At 44.2% G+C, this 11,184-nt stretch overlaps 1 long non-coding RNA gene and 1 pseudogene across 1 annotated transcript; one reads left to right on the plus strand and one right to left on the minus strand.

Annotated features, from left to right (window-relative positions):
• The first annotated feature begins 7,287 nt into the window (after positions 1-7,287).
• On the plus strand, positions 7,288-10,146 carry LOC114679541 (uncharacterized). The gene is made up of 2 exons (XR_003731540.2): positions 7,288-7,577; positions 9,693-10,146. It is a non-coding gene; the product is annotated as an uncharacterized LOC114679541 (long non-coding RNA).
• On the minus strand, positions 9,409-9,509 carry LOC114679763 (U6 spliceosomal RNA; annotated as a pseudogene).
• Positions 10,147-11,184: the final 1,038 nt, after the last annotated feature.

An 11,184-nucleotide genomic window follows, 5' to 3' on the forward strand; every position in this document is an offset into this window, starting at 1 on the left:
TTTCCCTCCCCGCTCCCACGGGCAACAATGATACAAACTAGTCTTATCCACACTTGATGATTCACAAAGCACTTTCACAGTAAATTCTCACAATCAACGGAGGCTGGACTTACTTAAACCTTACTGTCTAAGGTTTACAGAATAAAAAGGTCTCATTTTTTGTCTGCAGGTGAATAGCAAACATAGAGTGATAAGAAATCTCTCTTTTTTTTTTTTTGAGACAGGGTCTCACTCTGTCATCCAGACTGGAGTGCAGTGGCGTGATCTCGGCTCACTGCAACCTCCGCCTCCCAGGTTCAAGTGATTCTCCTGCCTCAGCCTCCTGAGTAGCTGAGATTTCAGGCCGGCACCACTACGCCCTGTTACCTTTTTATATTTTTAGTAGTGACGGGGTTTCACCATGTTGGTCAGGCTGGTCTAGAACTCCTGACCTCGTGATCTGCCCGCCTCAGCCTCCCAAAGTGCTGGGATTACAGGTGTAAGCCACCGCGCCTGGTGATAAGAAACCCTTTTTTTTTTTTTTTTTTTTTTTTTTTTTACTGTGGCAGTGTGGATTCCCGCCTGCTCTCGTCCCTCCACCCGCTTCCGACTCAGGGATGCTCCAGCTCATGGGGGAACTCTTATTCCAGCTGCTGAAAACAAACCCTCCACACATGGCGAAAGGGTGCAACTATGGGCAAAAGAACTGTCACTTTTGGGGACTGAGCTATACTCAACTCAGGAAAGTCACAAAACAAACCCCAGGGTTTAAGACAGAAGAGTAATGGGGAGAACTTTCCACTTGGACCGGGACTCCATCCACCGTGGCGCCCGCCTCTCCCTATCCTTGGGATGCTTTCTTTTGGGGAGCCTTCTCCAGGGCCCAAGTATTGCTCTTCTGCTTTAGGATTCCAAGCAGGTCAGAAGCCCCCTTTTACTTGTTTTTCCTTAGGAGAGCTGAGGGGCTGTTGCTTTCACAAAGAACCACGTCCTTTAGCTCTCCCACCTGTGCTCACTGTCCCAGCAAAACGGAATCCCCGCGCTTCATCTGTTTTCTCACAGAGCGCATTTTGGATCTGCGTCCCAGAGCGTCTCTTTGGCAGAACTTAAGGTACTTGTCTGTACACTCAAGGAAAGAGAGGCTGGGCAGGGTAACTATTTTGATTCTACATTGCCAGGGTGGTACCAAAAAGATTTTGGGCAGCTATAAGTTAAATGTCTACACACCTATTACCATAATGCCCCTTCTGTCAGTGTGGAGTCCTTCTCTCCTTCTGTCTAGTGTAATTTCTATGCTCTCCCAGCTCCTCTCATCCCAGTGGAGCAGGCCACTGCTTCATACCGCTTCCCCAGCTGGGTGTCCTGTTTCTTTCTTTTCTTTCTCTCTCTCTCTCTTTCTTTCTCCTTCCTTCCTTCCTTCCTTCCTTCCTTCCTTCCTTCCTTCCTTCCTTCCTTCCTTTTCTTTCTTTCTCTCTCTCTTTCCTTCTTTCCTTCCTTCCTTCCTTCCTTCCTTCCTTCTTTCTTTCTTTCTTTCTTTCTTTCTTTCTTTCTTTCTTTCTTTCTTTCTTTCTTTCTTTCTTTCTTTCTTTTTCTTTCTTTCTTTCTCTCTTTCTCTCTTTCTCTCTCTCTTTCTCTTTCTTTCTTTTCTCTCTCTCTCTCTCTTTCTTTCTTTCTTTCTTTCTCTCTTTCTCTCTTTCCTTTCCTTCCTTCCTTCCTTCCTTCCTTCCTTCCTTCCTTCCTTCCTTCCTTCCTTCCTTCCTTCCTTCCTTCTTTCTTTCTTTCTTTCTTTCTTTCTTTCTTTCTTTCTTTCTTTCTTTCTTTCTTTCTTTCTTTCTTTCTTTTTCTTTCTTTCTTTTCTTTTCTTTCTTGACAGAGCTTCACTCTTGTTGCCCAGGCTGGGATGCAATGGTGCGATCTCGGCTCACCGCAACCTCTACCTCTCGGGTTCAAGCAATCCTCCTGCCTCAACCTCCCAAGTAGCTGGGATTACAGAATATGCCACCATGCCCAGCTACTTTTTTTTTTTTTTTTTTTTTTTTTTTTTAGTAGAGAAAGGGTTTCTCCATGTTGGTCAGGCTGGTCTCCAGCTCCTAACCTCAGGTGAGTCCTGCTGTTTATTTACAGGGGGTTAAGTATAGCCTAACGGTCAAGGGTATAAGCTCTGGAGTCAGGCTACCTGGGGATGATTTCTGCTCTGTCAATTACTGGCTGTTTGACCTTTAGCAAGTTACTCAACCTCTCTGAATTTTGGTTAATTATAGCACCTACTGGATTGGGTTGTTCTGAGGATGAAAGAACATAGCAAGGCTCTGCATGATAATAGGTTAGACCACAGGAGGCTGGGCATGGTGGCTCATGCCTGTAATCCCAGCACTTTGGGAGGCCGAGGCGGGTGGATCACGAGGTCGGGAGTTCAAGACCAGCCTGGCCAATATACTGAAACCCCGTCTCTACTAAAAATACAAAAAAAAAAAAAAAAAAAAAAAAAAGTGCTGAGCGTGGTGGGTACCTATAGTCCCAGCTACTTGGGAAGCTGAGGCAGGAGAATCACTTGGACCCGGGAGGCGGAGGTTGCAGTGAACCGAGATTGCACCACTGCACTCCAGCCTGGGTGACACAACGAGATCTGTCTCCAAAAAAAAAAAACAAAAATAAAAAAAGAAGATAGCATAATTCCAGGCAAATATTATATGCTCAATAGGTGATAGGTACTATCACAATAAGCATTGCTGTGTTTCCAATCTGAGGAACATACCTAGTTCACAATTTATTTGTAGAGCAGAGAAAATGGATTTAACTACTGTTCAATGAAATAGCTCCCTCTCCCTTTTCCTCAAAATTTCCAGCCCCACCCCTTCATCCTAGGACCTTTTTAACAACTCACCCCTCAGGTCTCTCTCTTCTCTCCCAGACAACTGTTCTGAGGGAGTGACTGAGGAAGGCAGTGTGTCCCTCCCTGCCTGTGTTCTTGAGGAGAGAGGGCTTTAACCGAGGGTCTCTGGTTTCTCTGCTGAGAAGTATTGGATGTCTGTTGCCTGGTGCAAAGGTGCTCAACAAGGCTGAGAGGGTTATGTTGTTGACCCAAGGATGGGCTTTGGGCCTGAGGCAGCCACTTGGGGTGCATTGGGCTGTGTGTCCTCAGGCTGCCTCTGATTTGAGCTGCAGCTGTGGCGAGCCATCCCTTAACCCTGCCAGGATCCCATCCAAGAGGATTTGTCTCTGCCTTTCTCCCTCAGCTGAGAGAAGTGTGGGAGAGGAGAGGCGCATCAGTGCTCTGAGGGCAACCCTCAACCACTGGAGGGAACAAGCCAGTGCCCAGCCTCCTGTTCTTTCTGAGGTTCTGCTGTTCCTGAGGATCTGCTCTGAGCTCCACCTCAGTAGTTAGCTCAAAATGCACCTTTGTATTGGCATTTTCTCCTTCCCGGACTCACATTTTCTGCTCCCTCCCTTCTGATCCCTGGGGTCACCCTTCCAGGAAGTTTCAAGTCCAGGTCTCAGGGGCACTGTTTTCAGGGAACACAACCCAAGACACACCCTTTGGCCTATTTCCTCTTCATTGTTTCTCCCCTGAATGTCTTTGTAACTAGGATCCTGATCTGAAAGGAAAGAGGAAAGGAAGGGAAAGGAGGGGAACAGAAAGGAATCTAATCTCCTCAGAGATGGGCCTGATCTATACACACTGGAGCCTAGGATGTGCTAGGGACTCTCTCTCACCTGTCATCTCATTCTAAGTTTAGCAACAAACCTGTGAGGTAGAATATCATTAGCCCCATTCAACGGATGAGAAATGGAAAAGGCCATGAGAGTAACCAACCTGAGGTCACACAGTGGCTTTGTGGCAGAGCAGGGTTTTAAACCCTGATCTATGCTCTTTTTAGCTACCTTCCTTTTTGGGCAAAGTCCTTTGACAGAATCAGAAAGAAGAAGAACTTTGAATCAAGTAAGACTATTAGTTTTTTTAATTAAATATTTTAACTATTTTATTGATGTGAATTGACATTCAATAAACTATACATATTAAAGGTGTACAATTTGGTAAAATTTGACACACTCATATACCCGTGAAATCATCACCACAATTAAAGTAGTGAACATATTCATCTCCTGTTTTAGAGCATTTTTGTGTTACTGTAAAGGAATACCTGAGATTTGGTAATTTATAAAGAAAAGAGGTTTAATTAGCGCATGGTTCTGCAGGCTGTACAAGCATGGCACCCCCATCTGCTCAGTCTCTGGTGAGGGCCTCAGGAAGCTTACAATCATGGCAGAAGGCAAAGGGAGAGAAGGCAAATTGCATGGTGAGAGTGGGAGCAAGAGAGGAGAGAAGTTCCAGACTCCTTTAAACAAGCAGATCTCACCTAAATTAACTGATCTAGAAACAACTCACTCATCACCAAGAGGGTGGTGCTAAGTTACTCATGAGGGATCCACTCCTGTGATCCAATCACCTTCCACAAGGCCCTACCTCCAACATTGGGAATCACTTTTCAACATGAGATTTGGAGGGGACAAACTTCCAAATCATGTCACTCCCAAAAGCTTCCTTGTGCTCCTTTCAATCCATCCCTTCTGCCCTTCTATGCCACTTATTCCCTCTTTCTTGGCAACCACCAATCTGCCTGTTGTTACTTTAGATTGATTTGCATTTTCTATTTTATATAAATGGAATCATAACATGCATTCTTTTTTATTTTGACCTCTTTCACTCTACATGATTATTTTGAGATTCATTCATGTTATTGTGTGTATCAATAGTTCATTCCTTTTTATTGCTGAGTAGTGTTCCATTGTACAGATAGGTCACAATTTCTTCATCCATTTATCTGTTCATGATCAAAATATTTTGGCAACAAATAAGGCCTCTATGAATATTCATGCAAAAGTCTATGACGTATGCTTTCAATCTTGGTAAATATCTTGGAGTGGAATGATTTAATCATATGGTAAGCATTTGTATTAGTCTGTTTTTATGCTGCTAATAGAGACATACCTAAGACTGGGCAATTTGTAAAGGAAAGAGGTTTAATTGGCTCACAGTTCCACATGGCTGGGGAGGCCTTACAATCATGGTGGAAGAGCAAGAGATGTCTTACATGGCGGCAGTCAAGAGAGAGCTTGTGCAGGGAAACTTCCCTTTATAAAACCATCAGATCTCACTACCATGAGAACAGCATGAGAAAGACCTGCTCTCATGATTCAATTACCTCCCACCGGGTTTCTCCCATGATATGTGAGAATTGTGGGAGCTATAATTCAAGATGAGATTTGGTTGGGGACACACCCAATCCATGTTAGCATATATTTAACTTTTAAATAATTTATCTAATAGGCCGCTGTGCAGTGGCTCACACCTTTAATCCCAGCATTTTGGGAGGCTGAGGTGGGTGGATCACTTGAGGTCAGGAGGTCAAGACTAGCCTGGCCAACATGTTGAAACCTGGTATCTACTGAAAACACAAAAATTAGCCAGGTGTGGTGGTGTATGCCTTTAATTCCAGCTACTTGAGAGGCTGAGGCAGGAGAATCGCTTGAACCCGGGAGGTGGAAGCTGCAGTGAGCCGAGATCACACCACTACACTCCAGCCTGGGCGACAGAGTGAGACTCTCTCAAAAAAAAGAATTTGCGAAATAGTTTTTCAGAGTGGTTGTAGTATTTTATATTCTCACCAGAAATGTATGAGAACTCTAGTTCTTTCATATCTTTGCCAACATTTGTTATGTTCAAGTCCTGTTACTATTAGCTATTTGGATAGGTAGCTCATTGTGGTTTTAATTTGCATTTCCCCACTGACCAATAATACGAGCATGTTTTCATGTGCCTACTTGCCTCCATATATGTTTTTTTTTTTTTTTTTTTTTAATTGAAACAGAATCTCACTCTGTTGCCCAGGCTAGAGTGCAGTGGCGCGATCTCAGCTCACTGCAACCTCCACCGTCCAGGTTCAAGTGATTCTCGTGCCTCAGCCTCCTAAGTAGCTGGGACTACAGGCATATGCCACCATGCCTGGCTGATTTTTTTGTATTTTTAGTAGAGGCGGGGTTTTGCCATGTTGCCCAGGCTGGTCTCAAACTCCTGACCTCAGGTGATCTGCCCACCTCGGTCTCCCAAAGGGCTGGGATTACAAGTGTGAGCCACTGCACCCTACACCATCCATATGTCTCCTTAGGTGAAGTGTCTGTTCAAATTTTTGGCTCATATTTTAATGGATTGTTTTATTATTACCGAGTTTTGAAAGTTCTTTATATATTCTGGATACAAGTTCTTTTTTAGATGTATCATTTAAAAATACTGTTTCCCTCCCTATGGCTTGTCTTTTCATTTTGTTAACAGTGTCTTTCAAAGAGCAAAAGTTTTACTTTTGACAAAATCCAACTTGTCAAGTTTTTGTTTTATAGATGATGCTTTTGGTGTAGTCTATAAGAAATTTTTGCTTCATCAAGGTTACAGTGATTTTCTCTTATGCTTCTTTCTAAGTTTTAGAGTTTGGGTTTTATATTTCTACCTGTTATGATTAAAAAAATAGATCTATTCATTTTTAAATGTTCAAATATTCCTGCATGGTGTGTGTGTGTGTATGTGTGTGTGTGTGTGTGTGTGTGTGTATACTTCTTGGATTTTCTTTAGTTTTTAAGAAAGTTCATTTTGAAAGTGTAAGATTGACTCACCTTTGATAGGGGAACTACCAACAGGGAATTTGTGTAACTTAGACCAGGTTTTGGATGGAAGAAGGTGCCCTCCACAAAGAGCTTTGGTGTGGAGGTAAAGAGGTGCCCCAAATGAGCAGTAAGGGTACATAAATGACCACCATTCTCATTTGAATACATGCCTTCTCAAGTTCTTCTCTGCCAGGAACTTTGGCTTAAAAGGTTTTGCTTTGTTTTAATATCAGTAGTTGTGGAATGGTCTTGAGCTATGTTGCAACATGATCAGATCTGTGACTTCGGACGCCCAAGTCAGTGGCTACATGGGGCATGAATTGAGATGGGGAGAACTGGAGGCAGGGAAAACTGCAGGCTATAGTTAGAGCAATTCAAGTGAGAGGTGATGAGGACCTGAACTGAGTTAATGCCTGCAGGGATGGAGAGGAAGAAACTCAGTCTAGAAATAACTCTGAGGTATTAGTAGAAGAACCTGGGGATGAGAGGGAAGGAATATTCAAAGTTTCTATTCTGGGAAGTTGAGAGAATAGTAATGCCATGACACTGAGGTATGGAACATAGAAGAGATAAATTATGTGGGAATGGGCTATATTTGGATGTGGACATATTTGTGTGAGAGCCACGTGCTGCAGCCTCAAGGGATCCCTAGCAGGCAGGAGAAGACAGGAGACCAGAGCAGGGAAGTGGTGAGAGTTATGCTGAAATGAACAACACCAACCAAGAGAGTCTATAGAGGAAGAAGGCAGAGGACAGAAAACACTATATCTCCAAAGTCAGACCAGCAGAAGAGAAACCAGTGAGAGAAACTGAGGTCAGAGAGGCTGGAGCAGAACCGGGATAGCCAAGGGAGGAGACACTCATCAGACTCAGCTGCTACTGAGAAGGCGTCTAAGTTTGGGTTTCCCAAAAAGAAGAGCCTGAGCTTGGATTTAACAGAGGTAGTGTTTTGGGGAGGGAATCCTAAGAAGCAGCAGTGAGGCAACAGAGTATGAACTAGGGAAGGCAAGAAAGCCAATATGAGGATGTTTTATTGAGATTGTTATTGTAGGCAATGGAGGCTCCTTTCCAGTAGAGACTCCAAATTTAAAGAATGCCTCCCAGAATTGTCCATATGAAGGATGGGAGGCTGGAACATTCATCTGCCAGTGTCTGCACTCATTGGTTGAGGATTTCATCTGGAGGCACTAACTCCCTTGCACTTCTTGGCTGTGTTTGCATTGGACCTGGAAAGAGAGGGGTGGTGAGCAAGATCCCATTGTGTGGGAGAAGGACCTTGTGATGGTTACATTTTATGGGTCTGCTTGGAGGGTGTTTTTGGATTAGATTCAACATCTTAAAAAGTGAACTTTAGGCCGGGCGCGGTGGCTCATGTCTGTAATCCCAGAACTTTGGGAGGCTGAGGCAGGCAGATCACAAGGTCAGGAGTTCAAGACCAGCCTGGCCAACATGGTGAAACCCCATCTCTACTAAAAATACAAAAATTAGCTGGGCGTGGTGGCTGGTGCCTGCAATCCCAGCTACTTGGGAGGCTGAGGCAGGAGAATTGCTTCAACCCGGGAGGTGGAGGTTGCAGTGAACTGAGATCGTGCCACTGGGCGACAGAGCAAGACTCTGTCTCAGAAAAGAAAAGAAAAAAAAAGTGACCTTTAGGCCATGTGCTGTGGCTCATGACTGTAATTCCAGCACTTTGGGAGGCTGAGGCAGGAAGACTGCTTGAGCCCAGAAGTTCAAGACTAGCCTGGGTCACATAGGGAGACTCTGATTCTGCAAAAATAGATACAAACAAATAAAAAGTGAAGAGGTTTAGTAGTGAAGGGAGGGAAAGAGATGGATGTTAGGTGAAGTATAAAGAGCGATCAAGGGAATTATCCATGCTGTCTACAATACCTACCTGTTAGTCACTTAGTGGTGATATTGGTTATCAGATCAGCTGTCTAGGTATGTCAGTGCTTGTGTTCAAGTAATCTTTATTTTACCTAATAATGGTCCCAAAGCAAAGAATAGTGATGCTAGCAATTTGGATATGCCAACAAGAAACCATAAAGTGCTGCTTTAAGTGAAAACGTGTTAGCTGGGTGTGGTGGCATACACCTGTAGTCCCAGCTGCTTGGGAGGCTGAGGTAGGAGGATCACTTGAGTCCAGGAGATCAAATCTACAAGGAACTGTGATCCCACCACTGCCCTCCAGTCTGGGTGGCAGAGTGAGACCCTGTCTAATAAAAGAAAAGAAAATGTAACTTTGGCGTTCTTTGGCTGGGGTTTGGGGCTATCTGTGGTTTCGGGTCTCCACTGGGGGTAGAGCATATCCCTGCAGATAAGAGGGAATAGAACGATCTCTTTTGCCAGCTGGCATAGTGTTAAGCACTGTCAGTAGTGGGTGTTGGAGGAACACGGGAGGAGGAAGAAGTCCATCTTCCTGGTTTTGGTTTGCTCCTTTGCCTTACTCCGGCAGCACGTGCAACTTCTTCAGTGTACACTCACTCAGGCAGTGCAAAGTGGTCAGCAGTGCCTAGCAGCCAAAAGCTTTCCCTGGCACCTTTCTGGGTGGCTTCTCAGCCTGTTGCAACTGCTAAGGCACCTCCCCATGAATAACTTGCTTTGGCATCTGCTTGGCCAACTTCACAGCTATTTCAGTCCTAGGAGTAGTGGGGTTTTCTTATATTTGCTGTTCCTGTGTCCTTTAGAATTCTCATTTCTTCTTACTAGCTAATCCCTTAGTATGCCAATACCCTGTTAGAGTTAATGCTTCTTTATTTTATTTTTGCAAATAAAAATATGGGACACTCCATGAATTTGCATGTCATCCTTGTGCAGGGGCCATGCTAATCTTCTCTGTATCATTTTAGTACGTGTGTTGCCAAAGTGAGCACAATACTTGTTTATATTAAATGATCCCGTTTCAAATGACTGTGGTTTCTGTCTCCTGATTAAACCCTGACCAATACAGCTTTAGTCCTAGAATATAGTTCTTCAGGGACCCTAATGACATTCTGTGTTGTTTAACAGGCCCTTCCTCCTTAACAGGCTCTAAATTCCAGTTTTTGTTTCCTCAGGACTGTGGACTACTGAAAGTTCTTCTCAGCCTCCTATCTCTTAGGCACTATCTCCTACTGAGTCTGGCTGCCTCTCACAAGTCAATAAATATCCCCCATGGGACAGACCATGCAGAATGTTGGCCTCACCTCAACATGCTTCCCTTTCTTCTGGGACCTTGGCCCTTCAGAGCCTCCTGCCTTGATGAATTTCCAGTGTCTTCAAACATATTTTTAAAAATTTGTACCCAGCTATGCAAAGGCATACAGAGTGGTATAATGGATTTTGGAGACTCAGACGTGGGAAGGGTGGGAGGGGGACAAGGAATAAAAAGCTACATATTGGGTACATTGTACACTATTTAGGTGACAGATGCACTAAAATCTCAGACTTCACAATTATACAATTCATTCATGTAACCAAAAACCACTTGTACCCCCAAAGCTGCTGAAATAAAAAATTTTTAAATAATTGTACCCAGCTTTTGTAGTTGCTCTCAGAGGGTTGATCTGATGCAAATTAGTTGATCATGGTGAAGTTAGATAGAGATAATTACAGATGGATTAAATGTTTGTGGAGCAGCAGCGAGGGTGCTGCTGAAGTTAGAAAGCAGTGATTTATTATGGAATCAATCATCATGATTGTGAAACTTTCTCCAGACCAGGAGGCAGAGAAATGCATGCTTGGCTTACCTCAGTTTGGGAAGTGATGGAAAGTTAAGGGCTGAGGAAATCTTGATTGCTTGTGAAAACACTTTTGAAATGGCTCACGTGGATCCCAGGTTGGACAGGGAGAGCACTAAAGCTGGAATAGGGGGTTGTTAGTCTAGGAGAACAACAAAGTAATGGAAATCAGAATTGCGGAGGAGAGAGCAGGGCACAGAAACTCAAGGTTTGGGCCAAAAAGGGGAATTTCAAGGCCGGGCATGGTGGCTCACTCCTGTAATCTCAGGACTTTGGGAGGCCGATGCGGATGGATCATGAGGTCAGAAGTTCACGACTAGCCTGGCCAAGATGGTGAAACCCCATCTCTACTAAAAATACCAAAATTAGCTGGGCGTGGTGGCACACGCCTGTAATCCCAGCACTCGGGAGGCTGAGGTAGAGAATTGCTTGAACCCAGGAGGCAGAGGTTGCAGTGAGCCGAGATCACACCACTGCACTCCAGCCTCGGTGACAAAGTGAGACTGTATCTCAAAAAAAAAAAAAAAAAAAAAAAAAAGGTGTAATTTCAGAGTTTGGTAGTAGGGAATGGAGCATTCCTAAACCCTGGTAAGTGGACAGTGTGTTGTGTATTTAAATTATTGATGTAAGGGTCATTAGATTGAGGAACATAACCTGGAGTATTGGAATAGCCTTAGTCCCCAGGTGGCTGGTAGGGATGAGGAAGAGAGGCACCCTGAGCCAGGTGCCAAAGCCCACCAGAGAATTCCTTTAGGTTGTCAGGTGGCCATGACTCAGATAGGGACAGGGCGGCATGAGTGAATGAAATGAATGGCACAGCCTTCAGAGG

The sequence above is a fragment of the Macaca mulatta genome, chromosome 7 (assembly GCF_049350105.2).
Source record: "Macaca mulatta isolate MMU2019108-1 chromosome 7, T2T-MMU8v2.0, whole genome shotgun sequence".
Classification (NCBI taxonomy): Eukaryota; Metazoa; Chordata; class Mammalia; order Primates; family Cercopithecidae; genus Macaca; species Macaca mulatta.